The sequence below is a fragment of the Cynocephalus volans genome, chromosome 1 (assembly GCF_027409185.1).
Source record: "Cynocephalus volans isolate mCynVol1 chromosome 1, mCynVol1.pri, whole genome shotgun sequence".
NCBI classification, from domain to species: domain Eukaryota; kingdom Metazoa; phylum Chordata; class Mammalia; order Dermoptera; family Cynocephalidae; genus Cynocephalus; species Cynocephalus volans.
In genome coordinates this window covers 39572726-39591683 of record NC_084460.1, presented here as the reverse complement: position 1 = coordinate 39591683, position 18958 = coordinate 39572726, and the positions used below count along the sequence as shown (strand labels likewise).

At 39.4% G+C, this 18958-nt stretch overlaps 1 protein-coding gene and 1 pseudogene across 2 annotated transcripts in view; both read right to left on the bottom strand.

Moving 5' to 3' along the window:
- PKIG (cAMP-dependent protein kinase inhibitor gamma) overlaps nucleotides 1-14042 on the bottom strand; it is an 89752-nt gene extending 75710 nt beyond the window's left edge. For both annotated transcript variants that reach the window (XM_063108959.1, XM_063108967.1), the window contains exon 1: nucleotides 13943-14042. The gene's annotated coding sequence lies outside the window, so the exon portion shown is untranslated. The remainder of the gene's footprint in view (nucleotides 1-13942) is intronic.
- Nucleotides 1-15054, bottom strand: part of LOC134374665 (ubiquitin-conjugating enzyme E2 L3-like) — a 79417-nt pseudogene extending 64363 nt beyond the window's left edge.
- Between the last annotated feature and the right edge of the window lie 3904 nt (nucleotides 15055-18958).

Below are 18958 nucleotides of genomic sequence, written 5' to 3'. Positions count from 1 at the left end.
TGCAAAGTGTTGCAGCCTGAAGCTGGCTATGGCAGTCGCCAAGACATTCCTTTGATGATAAGGGTCGTTTACCCCTTCCCAGGAGAGGAATTTCGCTGCTCTGTTCCCAGAGCAGAAAAGGGAAAGGGGAGAGGGAGAAGGGAGGGAAGTTGCTTAACCTGGCTGTGCTAATGTTAAGCTAGCCATGAGGCCTAATATGGATTACAGAGCAATCTTTAATTAGGAATTGAGCAAACTGTTATACGAAAGATCTAGACAAATAAAGATACTGTTTATATTTAAAAGATGGTGAAACATATTCTGCTACAAAATTTTTCCAACATTAATCCCCAGCAAACAGCTTCTTAAGAAAACTATTTTTATCCTTTTATCAACTTGGTTGATAAGTATTTCATATCCAGTTCATATAAGGACAAGCTATATAAAATGAAACTGTTTTCATGCTTTAGAAACAAACATTTTGCAAATGGAAATGAAGCTTATTGTGCTATAACATTTATTTGCTAGGTTGTCAAATGACCTCAGGGTGATTATCATGAGGTCTCAGAATGAGAGTCCATATCAGGCATTGGCTTGACTCCCCCCAAAAACTCCAGAAGCATGGTCCTCCAGACCAGAACAGCACTCTGGAAAATTGTGACTAATGTTAATGAATCCAGAACACATTTACATGTATTATTTCACTGTCTTGTGTGGTATAAGAGAATATTATTATTCCCATTTTTTCAAATGAAGAAACTGCAGCTCGGAAAGGTTGGTATCCAAGGTCACCAAGTTAGTAAGTGCCATGGCCACCATACTAAGCTCCCTCAGGCACTTAAGATGCACTCACCATTGCTGGGCACTGTTCTTTGCACTTTCATACGTCAACTTACGTAACCCTCAGGACAAGCCTATAAGATAGGTAGGCAGGTTTGCCTTTGGGCCACCAGCCTCTTCTTTCTGTACCCCGCTCACCACACATGCCCTGATTCTCTCCCCATAAAATCAAAATGGGCACCTCAAAGTCTTCATGTTCTCTCTAACCCTCATCCCAAAGCAAAATCTGTTCTAAAATGTTGATAATTGTTGAAGCTGGATGATGGGTAACAGTGGTTTCTTTATACTATTCTCTCTACCTTTGTTTATGTTTGAAATTGCCCTATAAACACAACATTTTTTGTTTTAACATGGAATCTGACCTATTGAAGAGGCTAGAAGACTAGCCTCCACTAACAAATTCAAAGCAAATGTTACTGAAGATGTCTATGCAATAATAGAAGAAAGTGACATTTATTCATTCATGCATTCCATCAACATAAATTGAGCACCCATTATTTGTTAGGATATGTAAAGATCCAATGAAGTACTCCTGTCCTCAACAAGCTAAGAGTTTAGTAGCAGACATAAAATGAATGCAAAAGTAATTATGGAGGAAGATTATTTATGAGAAATGCTATAAAAAGAAAAGTTCAAACAATGTGCTAGGTGAGTTAGAAAAAGAAGTCCCATCAGGACAAATTCCATTACACTGAACTCTCTGGAACAGTACAAACTTTTTGGTATATTAAACATTATTTAAAATCAATGACTGGTCCACAGAAGAAAGGGAGCTAAATCCAAAAGCAAAATCAGGTCTGGAATGCTACATGCCATCTTTTAAGTTATTATAATGGTTCCCAGACTGAAATTCAGGCCCCTCAGTGAGGAGGGGAAGAATTCCTCTGAAATCCTTGGATGAAAACACACTAATTAGAGAAGACTTAGTTGGAAAGAAGGTCACCGGAGCACCATTTAAAATACCTAAAACTGAAAAACAACACAAATGTCCAACAATATAGCTTGGTGATATTATTCATTTCAATTGACACACGGTAACCCATACACAACAATTTAAAAAGATATAAAAAATAGAGGCTCTCTCTCTGATGGGATACTTCATTAATGGCATAATCCATTAAAAAAATACAGTTAAAGAGACTAATCATAGGGTGGGCCCATGGCTCACTTGGGAGAGCCTAGTGCTGACAACATCAAGTCAAGGGTTAAGATCCCCTTACCGGTCATCTTTTCAAAAAAAAAGACGAATCATTAAAAATATACATTCATTTGCCAAATACTTGATCAGTAACCAAGGTCTTTTCATAGTTCTAGCAATTAAAGTTCCTGCATGAACCACATCCATGATGCACATCTATAATTTCCAGTTTTTACTGGAAAGACACTTGTGAAGGCAGAATCCTACATTTTGCTGAATTTTTTTCTTCAGTCTTTTCAGAGGTCTCTTCCACCTCTAATGTGACAAGAACTTTTTTTTTTCCAGCCATTTACCTTTACCAGGTCTTTTAAACATATTCAACTTATTTTTCACAAGAGCAATGTCTTTTTACCCTTTTTGCTCTCATATTTCATTAGTTAACATAATATTTAATTATTTTGTAATTATAATAACAAGTGAAACACAAGTAAACAGGCTTGGGAACAAACACAGCTGACTCTTGTTGGTTATCATCATCATCAACATGATGGCAAATATGTATAATGTGTTTAATATCTGCCAGGCACTGTTGTAAATGCTTACATATATTAAGTCCTTTAACCTTCACAATCTACATACATTATAACACCCATTTTACAAATAAGGAAACTGAGGCATGGTGAGGTTAAGTAATTTGTCTGAGATCAACAACTAGTAAATAGCAGAGTAAAAATTCAAACCCAGGCAGCTACCACGGGTAGTGATTAAAGTCACCAAGTTGGTAACACCCTAACCAAATGGATGAGAACTGTCCTGTTCTGGTGCTCCAAAGCAGCGCTGCCCAAAAGAAGTTTCTGCAATTATGATATTTCTACTGTATCTGGGCTGTCCAATATAGTAACTATTAGTCACATGTGGCTATTGAGACTGAGAAACTGAATTTTTAATTTTAATTAATTTAAATTTAAACAGCTACATGCACTGGACAGTGTAGTAGAGAGTAGTCTACTAGTGGAGAACATTCAGAGGGCCACAAGAATTAAACACTAAGTTTTACAGTGAGAATGGACAGGATTTGTAAATCTAATATTCATTAAGTGGAGATTGGTTAAGAAACTTCAACTGTATACTAACTGACATGAAAAAAAAAACCCATGATGTAATTAAAGGAGAAATATGAATCATGAAATATTATGTAAAGTATGAGCTCATTTTTTGGTTAAAAAGTCATGAACAGAAAAGCAATAAACATATTAAAACATGCTTTCCTCCAGGTGGAAGGTATAGTGGACATTGTTGGCAGCCTATGTGGTGTGCACTGAACGCTGCCAGGCCTATATCCATTTCCCTTTTTTCCATAGCAACAGAACCCCTGTATTGTTGGTAACAGCAATGTGTCCAGCTAAGAAACTACATTTACCAGCCTCCTTCACAGATAAGAATGGACAATGAGATGTAAATTGAATGTGCTGGCCAAGACTCAAGACACTTTAAAGGGTGTCCTTTGCCCTCCCCTTTCCTACTTCTTCCTGATCTCAAGGACTGTTTGGCTAGAGAGCCAGAAGTCCACTTGTTACCACAAGGTGACCATGAGAGTGCAAGCTGTGTGATAAGAATGGTGAAGCAGAAAGAGAGAAATATCTAGACTGCCTGATGGCACCATGGAAATGCAATGCCAGCAACAGACTATCTACTTTGGACTTAAAAGTTTTTTGAGCAAAAAATAACCTGTCTATTTAAAGCACTGTTATCAGCAACCAACACAATTTCTAGCTGACCACCCTACTCAGTGTCCATTCCCCTGATTCATAGAAAATAAAAAAAAAAATCCTTCCTAAAAGAAACACAACTATGTTTCTGACTGATCTAAAGATAATTTCATCCCTCTTGTAAATGACTTGTTCAAGAATCAGGGCACAGCATTGCCCTAGCAACAGGAATTGGTCAGGAATGGGCACAGGACCCAATTCAGGCCAATGAGATTCCAGGGTTAGTTTTCTGGGGGGCTTCTGAGAAAAATTCTCACTCTTAGGAGAAGAACAGAGTTAGAAATAATCTTTCTATTCCTTAGGCAGGTGCCACACGTGGATCTGGGGCTTAGAACTGCTGCAGCTATTTTGCTGCTAGCCTAAGAATGAAACCAATACTCTGAGAAGAGCATAACCAAGAGCTTCTTAGGGAAAGAAGCCTACAACAGTGGATTAAGTTAACCTTGAAGTCTGTCCTACCTCTAGGACAAGTATAACTTATGTGAGCCAAAAAATACCCACCTTACAGAGAGATCATCTTAGAAGCAACGGAATAGGTGCTAAGAGTTACTCAATTATTTTGAGAAGGTAAGTCAGTCAGACCTTCCCAGTGGGCATGCCAGGCTGGGTGGGGTGTCTTCAAAATATTTCTGTGCCTATTCCATACCAGGCCTGATAAAGAAGTTATTATACAGTAAGTTCCCAAATATTGAGTTATTTTAGAAAAGCTTTTTGCACAGGATTTTTCAAAAAAGGTTACTGAATAAGTGTACATATTTCAAAGGCCTCATAATAAATATAACAGCTAACATTGTATGTCAAGTACTTATTACCAGCTAAGACTGTGCTGAGCCCGTAATTTCATGCAATCCTCACAGAAAACACAGAACTGTCGTTACATCCATTTTACAACTGAGGAAACTCTGAAGCTTAGAAAGGTTAGTACTTGTGCATAAAGAAGTAGAAAGTATCTGGGCCAAGATTTGAATTCATGATCAAAGGACTCCAAGGCCTCATTCCTAACCATAACTTTGTATTGCTTCCTTATGAATACATAAAAGCACAGCTACTATTTCCCTGAGACTGCACTACCTCAAAATATTCTGTTCTCTTGACCCTCTAAGTATACTATACTCATCATACCACAAGTCCCAATTTTTTGGTTTAGAAAATATGGCCACCATATTTAATATGTCCTACATATTAACATGCAGAGATTATCAAAAACCATGGAAAGTTAAGCCTTATGCACACAAGAAAGCAAAGGAATTATGTTGTTTGACAATGAAAGTCAGGATTAGACCATCAGTTTTTTCGTTTTTTGTTTTTTAAGTTTCCTTTTGGTGATAAGTAGAAACACAGAATACGTAGGTTTGTGGAATCAAGACTGGGAGAAAGGAAGATTACATTTATTAAGTTCCTTCTAGTGTCCAAGTTTTATCATGGTTAACTCTCAAATGACCTCATGAGAGGTTGTACAAATAAGGGAATCTAGAATCAGAGAGCTTGCCCAAGGTTACCCTGATCTGCCTGAAACCCAAGTTCTTGCTTTTCTCATTATACAACTCTGCATTCCTATAGGTTTTAGCACTTTCCAAGGAATGGCTAACACAGAACAATGACCCTGAAGCCCCAGAAAAGCCATGCATCTTATTGGCCTCCCTGGAAATATAATCTTAATTAAGTTTCAGTGACTTTCAATCATGGTGCCTTCTCTGCTTTAATAGATTATCCATAAGAAAATAACCTATACCAAAAAGACCTAATGACTCAGATTTTAACCTAAAAGCCATAAGGAAACAGGTATTATGTTTCAGATAAACTAATTTAAAATAACACATATATTATTTATTTTCTTGGGTAGTAAAACACAATCAGTAAGCAGAAGAATGCTAATCTTTGGTACTAATATTAAAAAAAAAAAAAAAAAAAAAACACGGTATAGTCTTAAAAGTACACTGCCCATAGAGAATACTTAAAAAAATACCACCACTGGGCCGGCCCCGTGGCTCACTCAGGAGAGTGCGGCGCTGGTAGCGCCAAGGCAGCAGGTTCAGATCCTATATATGGATGGCCGGTGCGCTCACTGGCTGAGCGTGGTGCAGACCGCACCGTGCCGAGGGTTGCAATCCCCTTACCAGTCAAAAAAAAAAACACCACTCAAATCTGCCTCATGTATGATAAATATTAATGTATTAAATTGCCTATGAAAACTTAGAAGTTATATTTTTAAATGGCATATGTATATGATACCATCATTCTCCAGGCAGCTTATCCCCAAATAGAGAATGTTACAGCAGAGAATCAAGAAGACTTATTACTTGGATAAAAATAAAAATTAAATTTAAAACAATTAAAAAAGGAGGCTTTATGTGCAAACATTTAACACAATTTCTTTGTTCACAAAGTATTGATCATCTGCCTATATATCTCCCCTAAATCCTACCATTTTTGTTTCATTACTTTTTTTGGCTGGCTGGTTCCGGGATCTGAGCCCTTGACCTCAGTGTTATCAACACCTTACTGAGCTAATTAGCCAGCCTCCTACCATTTTTGGAGCCATCCCAACCAGGTGCTAATCTCTAATATTTTGTAGCTGTTAATTGCCTCAAACCAAAGGAAACTACTAATCATTTTCTCAATAAGAAGGGTATGCCAGCAGCTGAAAAATGAAACTGAGCAAGGCTTGGGGTAACAGGAGGAAGCAGGAGGCATAACTATTCAACATTGTAAAGCACAACTCAGAAATAATAATCACAGTTAACATTTACTGAGTGGTTCTCATTGTCAGGCACTGGGTTAAGTGCTTTAACAACATATTCAGTCCTTACAACAACTCTATGCAGTAGACACTGTTATTAAAGAACGTAGTCATACATTTAATTAGAATATTTCCAAGATATGGTAAAGCCTTGAAATTTGGCTCCCTCACTTACTGGCTGGTTCTGAGCAACTTACACTCTCCGAACTCCAGTTTCCAAGTTTTAAAATGTTAACTGTGCACTGTAGTCCAAAGTCTGCACTTTCTAGTCCCTTATCCCTGGTGTCACTAAATATCTAACCTGTTTCTGTCCTAAGCCAATCCTGATTAGGGCAAGAAGAATATTAGGGCTACCCTTGTTATCATCATGTTCATGGGAGATCTGGCTCCCTCCACCAGACTCCCATGCCCCAGAAGTCAGCCAAAGGGTTGAGTCAGTTTCTCCACCCACTCCCACTCTTTCCTGCCCAGTCCTAACATCTTTCCCTTTACCCATCAGCTAATACTGATGAGGCCTGACCATGCCTTTTAATGATGACAGTGCTCATTAGAATCATTTACTCTACCTCAAGTATAACCAGAGAATCAAAAACACCAGTCTATGTGAAAATCCCTGGAGGGTTCACATTCTTCATGCATCCAATTCAACTTGAATACTAGAGGATTAGGTCATTCAGGGTAATGTAATTTGGGTTAACAGGTAGTCACCCAAAAAAGCCTTTAAAGGAAATTCTAAATAGATCAATACACTGTACAATTTTATAAACGGATCAATATATTGTACTATTTTGTAAGTTTGAACATAATTGAAGCCTAAGCTGAGAAACTTGCCATACCTCAGGATGGTTGTTTGAATACTGGAAAAACAATATGGTTTTAACGAGAACCCCAAAAAGAAATACATTTTACATCATGGTTCAGACATGCATAAATAGAGCTGAAGCAGAACTTTTACAAAACAAAGCTTATTGTTACTCTATGAGCTGTATTCTGATTATTTTTTCTGTTCTTTCATTAAAAAAAAAATGCTAGAACTCCTCCCCCAAATGATTCCTCAATCTACTAATGTGTAACAAACAGCAGTTTGAAAAACATGGATATAGGCAGTCCTTCCACTGTGTGGTTTTACAAGCAGCTAGGGGTAGAGCATATAGGTTCTGGTCCCTGTTTAATATATTAAGCTGAGCTATTAATTGACAGATTTTTCTCCACCTGCCAGAGTGGAGAATACATGACAATGTGTAATGGCTTGCTTTAATTAGGACCTTACCACCCCCTGATTTGATGCAATAGGAAGTATGCAGCACCACCTATAAAAGTATAATGGCCAAAAAACATAAAGGAACAGAAGAACACATTAAAGGGAAGCAATTAGCCAAATCCAGAATATGAAAAGTTGTACAGGGCAAATGACCTGATTTTTCAACAAATAAATGGCAAGGGGAGAACAAGAAGAAGACAAATTGCTATAGATTAAGAGACTAAAGAGACCATCAACAAGATATAATATGGGAACCTGTTTGGATCCCAATTCAAACAAACCAACTGTAAAAAATGTTATGAGACTGTTGAGGAAATTGAATACCAAATGGATATAAGGTACTATTTAGGAATTACTACCATTAATTTTCTCAGGTGTGATAAGATATTGTGATTATAGGGGGAAAATGGGAAGAAAACGCCCTTTTCTTTTAGATGTGCATAGTTATAGATGAAGTGATATGATGGCTAGGATTTGCTTTATAAATAATCTAAGGTGGGGAGGGAGTAGGGAGGATACATGAAATAAAACTGACCACATGTTGATAACTGCTGAAGCTGGGAGATGGATCTAAAGGTGTTTTGTATTATCCTTTCTATTTCTGTACGTATTTAAAATTTTCCACAACATAAGGCTAATATATAAGAAGAAAATAAGAAAACATGAATTCAAACTCCAAGACTTATTAGATATAGAGAACCCTTGAATCCTCTGGTCTTCAATTTTCTCATCTGAAAATAGGAATGATAATCCCTACCTCACAGAATTGCTGGAAGGACTGAAATGAGATGATGCATCTTCTGGAAATCCAGCTCTTATAAACTGCAAAGTTACTTACAAACGTTAGCACAACAGTTAGCTCCCTCTCTCTGTAATACTCTGGAAGTAGGGAGAGATTACAGGCTTGTGGGAGTAGAGATAGGTGACAGGCTGAATCCATACAGACCCCAAGAATTTGTGCTTGGTAATAATTCCTTAATATGACACTGTTTACTTTATACTGACCCTTTTCTCTCAAAAGGAAAGTGTCAAAATTGTTTTCAATAAATTGAAGTTCCCTAACTTGAATTGTTTATATTTCTTGTTTACTTTCTCAATTACTCATACTTCCCCTACTAAAGGTAGAAAGTAAATTTATAGGAGACTGTGTTGTTGAGATAAAACTGAATACAATTAGGCATCAATGTAATCTAAATAAGACCTTGTTTAAAATATTCCAGGTGCTTTTATGTTTTAACACTAACACTTCATCTCAAATAAATGGAAATTAAGACAGGTTCAAGTTGAAGTAACACAAAGGGGTATTTGGCACTATTTGGCTTCAGCTTGCAGCATGGGTTGGTGGGAGCCAACGATAATCTTTCTGTAGGGCCGAGCCTGTGGCGCACTCGGGAGGGTGCTGCGCTGGGAGCGCGGCGACGCGGCCACGGGTTCGGATCCTATATAGGAATGGCCGGTACACTCACTGGCTGAGTGCCGGTCACGAAAAAGAAAAAGAAAAAAAAAAAAAAAAAGATAATCTTTCTGTAATCTTGCAACGTCATTTCCCTTCCTTTCAACGGTTTCTCTCTGCCTTCTGGAAAAAGTCCAAAGTGCTGGACAAAGGTTCAGGTGGCTCTCCAGCCTTATTTTCTCCCTCTTCCCCTAGTCTAAGCCCTGCCAGGACTGATGCTCCTTCCCACCAAAGTCCAGGGGAGCTTCATCTTCCGCTCTTTTCTACCTTACCTCTCAGTTGTTAAGTCCTGTTGATTTTCTTTCTCAAATGTCTCTCAATTCTGCCCTCTCCATTCCATTCCTGCTGCGACTGCCTTTTTTTACCTTTACTCTCCCATTGACCTAAACAGGATATATTCTGATTGCTTTTCTGATCATGAAAGCAATTCATCCTCACACAATAAAAGAAAAATATGACAATGAGGAAAGGAATAAAAGTTTCCTCCATGATTTCATAACACAGACTCATAGCAGCATTATTCACAACAGCCAAAACATAGAAGCAACCCAAGTGTCTGTCAATGGGTGAATGGGTAAACAAAATGTGGCATAAACATACAATGTAATATTATTTAACCTTAAGAAAATAAGGAAATTCTGACACATGCTGCAACAAGGATGAGCCTTAAGGACACTATGCTAAATAAATAAGCCAGTCACTAGAAGACAAATACTGTATGAATCCACTTATATGAGGTATCTAGAGTAGTCAAACTGACAGAAACAGAGTATAGAATGGTAGTTGCCAAACACTGGGAGAGGGGAAAATGGAGAGCTATTTAATGCATATAGAGTTTCAGCTTTGCAAGATGAAAAGTTCTGGAGAGTAGTCGCACAATGTAAACATACTTAATACTACTGAACTGTACACTTGAAAATGGTTATCATGGTATATTTTATGTGTATTTTACCACAATTAAACATTTAAAAAATTTTTAAAGAACTGATATTTTCAGAATTTTTCCTATAGGGGCTGAGCCCGTGGCGCACTAGGGAGAGTGCGGCGCTGGGAGCGCAGCGACGCTCCCGCCGTGGGTTCAGATCCTATATATATAGGAATGGCCGGTGCACTCACTGGCTGAGTGCTGGTCACGAAAAAGACAAAAAAAAAAAAAAAAGAATTTTTCCTATAAACATGTATGTATTCACTTAAAAAAAAAATAGGAACATACACCTAACCATATTTTGTAAACATCTTTTTAACATATATATATGTTAATTTTATTTTTAAAATAAACCTCCCACCTAATTTTTTTTTAATGGCTGATATGACTGCACCATAATTTAACTGGTCTATTATCAGTTTTTCAATATTATAAAAATGTCATAGTCAACATCTTTGTATACTTTCTCATTATGTCTTATGATAGACCCCTGTTTGTTATTTGCCTTTTTTCTGTTATGAATACTCTGATTTTCCCATGGGAAAACCACCTCTTCTTTCTTCACCCTAACATCCACCCTGTTCTCCCATCCCACTCCCAGCCAACTCTTGTCCTATGTGGCTAGACTGGGCACATTTATTTTTAAGTTTATTTCTAATATTTATTTTTAATGTTGCTATTGTCATTTCTCCCACAATTACATTTTCTGACTATTATTGCTTGCATAAAGCTATTGCTTTTTGTCTACCTTGTAGTTGCTTGTTCACTCAACCTTATTATATCTAAGTATTTTTAACTTATTTCTCCTGAATTTTCTCAGTAGATAATCATATCATAGGTAGAGAATTATACCATCTAGGTAGTGGTTAAGAAAGAGTGAAAGCTCTGGGGTCAGGCAGACCTGGATTCAAATACTGTGTGAACTTGGGTAAGCACTTTGCCTCAGTTTCCTCATTCATAAACTGGGGATTATAATAGGGCCTATCTCACAGGGTTGTTGTAAAGATTATATTATTAATTGAGATTACTGCATGAAAAGTGCTTAAAACAGAATATTAGTTCAATAAATGCCTGCTATTTGCCAATAATGAAAATGTGACTTTCTTTTACACTTACACCTTCGATTTATTTTTGTTGCATTACACTGGTGCACTGCTTTCAGCAATTACCTTGCTTCCTACTTGTCCAAAAAGTAGAAGCCATAGACTCCTATTGACAGATATGTGCTGTGAAGTTTATCCACTCCCACCTTCCCAGGAAAGTTGTTCTATCAATTCTCCCTTTCATTTCCTGTATCTTCTCAGCCTTTCCCTCTCCACTGGCTCCTTGCCAATAGCATTTAATCTCCCTCTCATGCTTAAAAAAAACTTCAATTTAATCTCTGATTGCTCTCCAGCATTCTCCCTCCCTTCTTTCACAGCCAAACTTCTTTGAGCTGCCTACACTTTGATTTTCTCACATCCCACTCGTAATTCATCCTACTGATATATTACATCGAACCTTTGGAAGCTGCCGATATTATAGATTCTGCTCCCACCACTTCACCAAATCTGTTCAATGAAGTCCCTAATACCCTGTATATTTCTTTATCCAAGGAACACATTTTGATTTTTAACTTGTTTCACTTGACATCTCAGCAGCATTAAGCAAAACTGACCTCTTCCTTTGGCTTTGATTTCTACTGTTCTGATTTCCCTCCTACTTCTCTGGCCATTTCTTCTTGGTATAGCCTAAGTGAATGGTTCCTCCAAGAGTGTGCTACTAATGGTTGAATGTTGGTCCCCTCCCAAACTCATGTTGGAACTTAATCTCCAATATGGTATTTGAAAGGTGGGGTCTTTAAAAAGTGATTGAACCGTGGGAACTATGCCCTGGTGAATGGATTAACCTATTCATGGTTTTATGGATTAATGGTTTAATGTGTCATCAAGGAGTAGACTGGTGGCTTTGTAAGGACAGCAGGTGAGCATGTGGGAATGCTCTTCCTCAGCTCTTCTTAAGTGATTGCCTGCTTTACCATGGGACTCTGTAGAGAGTTCCCACCAAGAAGAAGGCCCTCAAGAGATATGCCTCCTGGACCTTGGACTTCCCAGCCCCAAACTGTAAGAAATAAAATTCATTTTCTTATAAATTACCCAATTTTAGGTATTATAAGCAACAGAAAATGGGCCACTACATGTGCAATACAGTAGCCCTGAATGATGTCATCCTATTCTATCTCTCTGGATGGATCTCTTTCAATATTGATCTTTAGGTTACTTGTAGAATCTTTTTTTTTTTTTTGTAGTATTGAATCTTTTAGGTTCCTTGTAGTAGACTGCTTTTGTCTTCGTGAATGTACTTTTGACGGTATTTGGAATATAATACCTTTCACCCCACCCCGGAAAATACAGCTATGTAGCTAACTCATACTACTCCCTTTGGACATCTTATCAAGACCCTCCCTGAAACTCCAAACTAGGTTGGATTGCCTTCCCTGAAACTCCAAACTAGGTGGAATTCACATTAACATGTGCCCCATTTCAAAACTCTCATCACACTTATAATCACTTGTTTGATGCATATTTTTCTCAATAATCTGTGATATCCATGAGGGGAGGGATCTGTTTCCTTACTACCTACACAGTGCCGTGCCTGGCACATAGTACATCCTCAATAAATATTTTTAATAACCATAAATGAATGGCTGCAAAGTGAAAAATAGATGGAAAGAGTGATGAGACCAAGAGAGAACAAAAAAACTGATATTTCTGAAACCATAACTCTGATCAAATACACACGTGCATGCACACACACTCCCCTCCTGTTTAAAATCTTTTGATGTCTTCCCACTGTCCCCAAGATAAAGTCCAAACTCTTAAAAACTTTCAAAGAGAGTCTTTCAGGAGGGGCACCTGCTTATCTCTCAAACGTCATCTAGCCAGACCACCTCCACCTCTCAGAATCTTGTTTCCAGCCAGCCTGAAATCCATGCAGATTCCTAAGAAGCTTGCACTGTCTCCCCAGGGCTTTGCACATGCTGCTGTCAGCCTAGAACATTATGCACTTCAACAGCCTCATCTTCTGGCCAATACAAAGGCAGCCTTCATGTCTCATTTAGAAGTCACCTTCTCTTGGAAGTTCTCTTTGATCATCCTCACCAACCCCACCTCTGGAAATCTGGGTTAAGTGCCTTCTCTGTGCATTCACAGTCCCCTGTATGTCCAAAATCATAACTCGAATCACAATGAATTCCTGTGTATGGGTCTGCTTCCTCCGTGAAACTGTAGAGTTCCCTGAGGACAAGATGTCTCATTCACTTTTTTATCCCTGGCGATCAGCCCGGGCCCTGGCTCCCAAAATGCTCCATGATGAATCTCCTTGTAGTAGTAGTAATAATAAAAGCTTCCAAGTACTGAGGACTTACCTTCAAGGATTTTAAATATAAATTTACTTTTAATAACCCCTCATTCCCATTTTGCAGGCTAGAAAACCAACACACAAAGAAGTCAACCATCTCTGACCCCAGAAGGGTCGCGCACACATAAATTTTCTGCAGTTTCGACTTAATCCCTGACACCAATATTAAGAAGGGCTTTTTTTTTTTTAACGAAACTTTCGAATGAGGCCAAGCACTGCCCAAAAAATATAATAAACAGCTGAAAGCGCACCCCACCCGAACAAGGGGCGGGGTCAAAGGGCATTGGGGGCGCCGCCCCCGGCATGGCTGAGGGAACAAAGGTCCAGCCCCAACCTCCTTCCCCGGGATCCCCCGCTGCCCAGCCCCTCGCTCGTTGTGACAAGTAGACGCCAGGCCGGCGTGTTTGGGCCGCGACTGCCCGCTCCGTCCCCGCTCACCTGTCCTCTCGCCGCCTCGCCGTGCCGGGGCCGCCGGCCCGCAGCGCCTCCCCGGGGCTGCCTGGCACCCGCAGCCCGCAGCGGAGCCCGTTGTCTTGACGACCCGGGCTGCCGAACTCCCGCGGCGCTCGCGCTACGGCGGCTCGGATGGGACCAGGAGGCTCACGTCCCTTCCGCAGCCGCGGAGCGGGCGGAGGTGGGAGAAGCGGCGGCTGTGAGTCCATGTCCTGAACCGTGAGGGATCCGGGTCGAGTTTGGAGGCCTGGAACCTGGCCCGGGAGAAGGTGGTGAAAGGGGCACAGTGGGCCAGGAGGAGGACTTGTGCCTTGGATGTGGCTGGGCCTCAGTTTAGCTCTCTGTAACCTGAGATGGGGACCTTTTGAAGAGATGGGGTAGCTTGCTAGACTGGGAATATTTAAAGAAGGGAAAACTCACGTGGGAGACGTGGCAGATTCCCCTCTTTATAGTCTCTGAAAAGGTGGTGTGACAAAGAGTGAATAAACTTGTTTCTTTGGGTGAGAATTAGATCACCAGATTTAATTTATTCTTTATTTTATTTTATTTTTTACACCAGTTTTAATTTAAATGTGGGAAATAATTTAAGTTGTGACCAGCAGTTACACTTTTTGGAATAATCTGGAGACGTACTGGAACCTAACCACAAAGGATATTCATTACTCTGTTGTTTGTAAAAGCAAAAGGTTTAATATCAGTCTAAATGTCCATCATCAGTAGGGGACTTAGTAAAAATAAGCCGTGGTACAACCGTAAAATAGATTACCGTAGCAAGATTTAAGAGGGACCAAGGTAGATGTAGATACAGTTTAAGTACAGACATATCTTCAAGCTGTTGTACAGTAATAGTTTCCTAACTAGTCCTGCCTTTGCTTCTACAATTACCATCCAACTCTACCACAACTCTGCCCCAGTCTATACCCCAACCAGCAGCCAGAATAATCCTTTTAAAATGTAAGCATGATTATGTCCCCCTGCTCAAAACCTTCCAACAGCTTTCCCATCCCATTCAGAATAAAATCTGAGCTGTTTTTGTAGTCAACAAGCCCCTAAGTGAACTGCTTCCTGGATACCTGTCCAACATCATCTTTTGCCATTTTCCCTCTTGTCTATGCTCCAGCCACTCTGGATTTTTGGTTTTTAGGTCAAGCATGCTTCTTTCTGTCTAAGGGCCTTTACTCTTGCTGTTCCATGTGGGGACCACTCTTCCTCCAGATATCTCTATAGCTTGCTTCCTCATTTCCTTCTTGTCTCTGCTCCAGTGCCCCATCCTCAAAAAGACCTGCCCTGACTACTCTTTAAATTAGCAGACCCCCATGAACTCTATATTCTTTTCTCCTTTCTTTTTCTTCATATCTCTTCACAGTGTCTGATTTTTTTTTTTTTTTTTTTAAAGTTGACTGGTAAGGGGACCTCAACCCTTGGCTTGGTGTTGTCAGCACCACGTTCAGCCAGTGAGCTAACCGGCCATCCCTATATAGGATCCGAACCCGTGGCCTTGGTGTTATCAGCACCGTACTCTACCGAGTGAGCCACGGGCTGGCCTCTGATTTTTGTTGTTGTTGTTGTTGTTGTATATTTGTTTACTGCTTGTCTGTTTTCGCTACAGCATAAGCTCTTTTAAGGGCAGGCACTTTGTTTTGTTCCCTGCTCTTTTCCCATCACTTGGAACAGTGCCTGGTTCATAGTAAAAGCTTGGTAAATATTTATTGGATAAATGAATAAGTTAAGTGAAAAAAAGCAATGTGCAATATCATGTGGTTGGAATGCTACCACCTGTAAAAAGGAGTGATACATAACACCTATAATGTGGACATATACACGTATGAACTCTGGAAGGACATCTGGAAGATGCAGGGGGAAGTATGAGATGGCTCTTTTATGCAGTATTTTTTTTTTTTTTAACTAAGTACATGTATTATTCTTTCAAACAATATATGGAGGAAAAACAACCTGGGTTTGACAATGGACATGTAAGTATGGGAGGAGCTGTTTTGGGTGGCAGTGAGTCCCCTACCGTAGAAGAGATGTTGCTGAGGGGTTCCTGCATGAGATGGGAAATTGGAGTAGATGATCTCAAAGATCTGCTCTCTCCCACTTTGCCAACTAGAGGAGACATTCTTACCCATTTAGGGCCAGACCCACTAAGAGATAGGCAGCATCCCACATTTAGAAGGATGATTGCTTGCAGGCTAAAAAAATGAAAAACTGTTCAGCGGGCAGCTAGACTATACATTCCTACCTGAACATAAACAGCGATCACAGAATATAAACAAACATCAGACAAGAACAGTATAGTTGGAACAAGACAGAGACAGGGCCACTGTGGCACCATAAATATGACTCAACCTCCTCCTCTTCTGACTAACATGAGTGGGTCCTGCTTCTTTTTCAATGACAAATCTGGCCTTACTTTAATCCTCCTACCTCCTGGATAAAAATTATTAAGATACCTAATCACTGAATTGCCCTGCTTCTTGACTGTGTCCAATCTGAAACTGTCGCCCACTTCCTTAAAACCTTCCTTAGAGTTACCCAGCACAAATCCAAATCCTAAAATAAGCTCTCCCCAATTACCTCTTACTCCCCAGTTACCTCTTACCAAGACACCTTATGGTTTCACTGTTGTGCGTTTTCCCTTATTGAACCAGCTGTGTTTGACTTTTTGACTACAGGTGTGTTCCTGGTAGAATTTGATTGATGGGCTTTATCACAGTCTCAGCTGTCTTCAGACCAGTCCAGCGCTACCCAGACAGGAAGAAGCAAGAATTTTAAGAGCTACATGAATTTGGAACATATTTTGAAGGAATCTTGGAAATAACATCCCCCAAATATGCCACATTGGTATGAAGATTACTTCCATGAGGACATTTGGGGAACAGCAAAGGCACAGAGAGGCTTTTCCTGAATTTTGCTTATCAGACTAAAGACCAATGATTCAGAAGGAATTCAATTGTTATGAATCCCCTCCCAGAGAATTTTTATCAATCAGGGAAGATTAACACACCACGGAAGAGACTGAAGGCCAATACCTGCAGCCTATACAGACTATTCTGTTTTCCAAAGACCCATTCATTTTTCTCCAAATAATTTACTCTACCTAGGTGTCTACATTCCCCCTCCACTCTCCCCTCTGAAGAAAGTATATAAGCTTTTAGATTTCACTGGGTAATTGGGTATTCACTTTCCTTTGATGCCCTGTGCACCTGATAAATTTGTGTGCCTTTTCTCCTGTCAAATGGTCTATTATAAGTTTATTTCTCAGACCCAAAGAACCTCAGCAGAGGAGAGGGAGGGTTCTCTCACCTCTACAATTCCTAAGGCTTCTGGTCTAAATATTCTAGGATTCCAAACTCTATAGGTCCTTATATCCCCAGGTAAATGTTTCCCAACATTAGTTATTTGTATAACTTTGTCATTATTTTTGCCATATCTGCATTCCACATGCATTATTATCTATGTAAATAAATAAATTTTCCATTTTTTTTTCTTTAAACGAACTCTCAATTTTTACATGAATTTAGAGAGGAAAAATTTATATCATTGCTTAAATGGAAAACCATCTTATTCCTTGGTAGAAATGGAAAAATTACTGCAAACACACACACACACCTCAAAACAAAACAATGTTATTAAACTGTAGATGTGGTTGCCTGTTGGAGAAATTTGGAAAATGAAGCCTTCATGCTGTTAAAAAGAAAGATAAACAAATGTTAGGAAAATGCTAAAATATTTACTAGCATCAAACAACTAGCCTGTTGGTTTGAAACAGGATCTTTTCATTCTGCCTTTTAGTGTTACTTAATGTCCTGTTCATGCACCCTTACAGCCTTTCATTTACCCCAAATAGTGTATGCACATCCTCCATTTTAGGAAACAATGTCTGTCTTCCCTTGATTAATTTGGACTCATCCATCAGTTCTCAAATTAAATGTAAGTTCCTCAGAGTGGGGCCGGCCCGTGGCTCACTTGGGAGAGTGTGGTGCTGATAACACCAAGGCCGCAGGTTCAGTTCCCTATATAGGGATGGCCAATTAGCTCACTTGGGAGACCATGGTGCTGACAACACCAAGTCAAGGGTTAAGATCCCCTTACCAATCATCTTTAAAAAAAAATAATAATAAATAAATAAATAAATTCCTCAGGAAAGCCTTCCAAGACTACTCCCCAACTAAATTACATTCCCCTTAAATAGTAGGCACTAAATGTACCTTTATTGAAAGAGTATTCCCCTGTAGTGGAGCCTAAAGATCCCATCTACCCATCTTAGTTCTTAAGTAGGATCTAGAAACCAAATCGACACAAGACAGATTAACAGAGAAAAGCATACAAGTTTTATTAATTTTACATGTACATGGGGATCTTTACAAGGGAGTGAAGACCCAAAGAAATGGCCAAAGCAGAAAAAGCTTTTATACTTTCTAGACAAAGAATGCTAAGCTTTGTGAAGAAACGACAAAACAGAGTGGTTTGGGCTAGGGGCAGTAAATTAGGATATATATGGAGGGGTGTAAGGCTACTGGAAGATAAGGTGTTTTTTTTTTTTTTAATAAGTTTATTTATACAGACCCATTGCAGCACCAATTTTCAGTCACTGGTAATAAGAGTAATCTCATTGGTACAGGGAAGAAGGCAGCTTTCTCAAGGGAATTTTCATGGCTTGCTATAGGTAAGAAAAGGCAGTGCAGATAGCCTTTTCTGCAACTGCTGCTTCTCAAGTGCTTTCAACTAGAAATAATCAATATTCCGGTTCAGAGCATTTTGGGGTGTTTTGTTATCACTGGACCACAATTGGGTCCCCTCATCAGTTATTCCAGTATATTGAGATCAGTATTGCAGAGATAGAAAGTAGACATTGATTACAAGGCCAAGTAAGGAGACTCAGGGCAGCTAATGCTGGAAAAACCCCGGGGCTCCCCTAAAATTTCCAAGCAAAGATTTTTAAAGGCAGACTGGAGGGGAGGGGGGTTGTGGCAGCTTGGACAGCCAGTGGATGTTTCT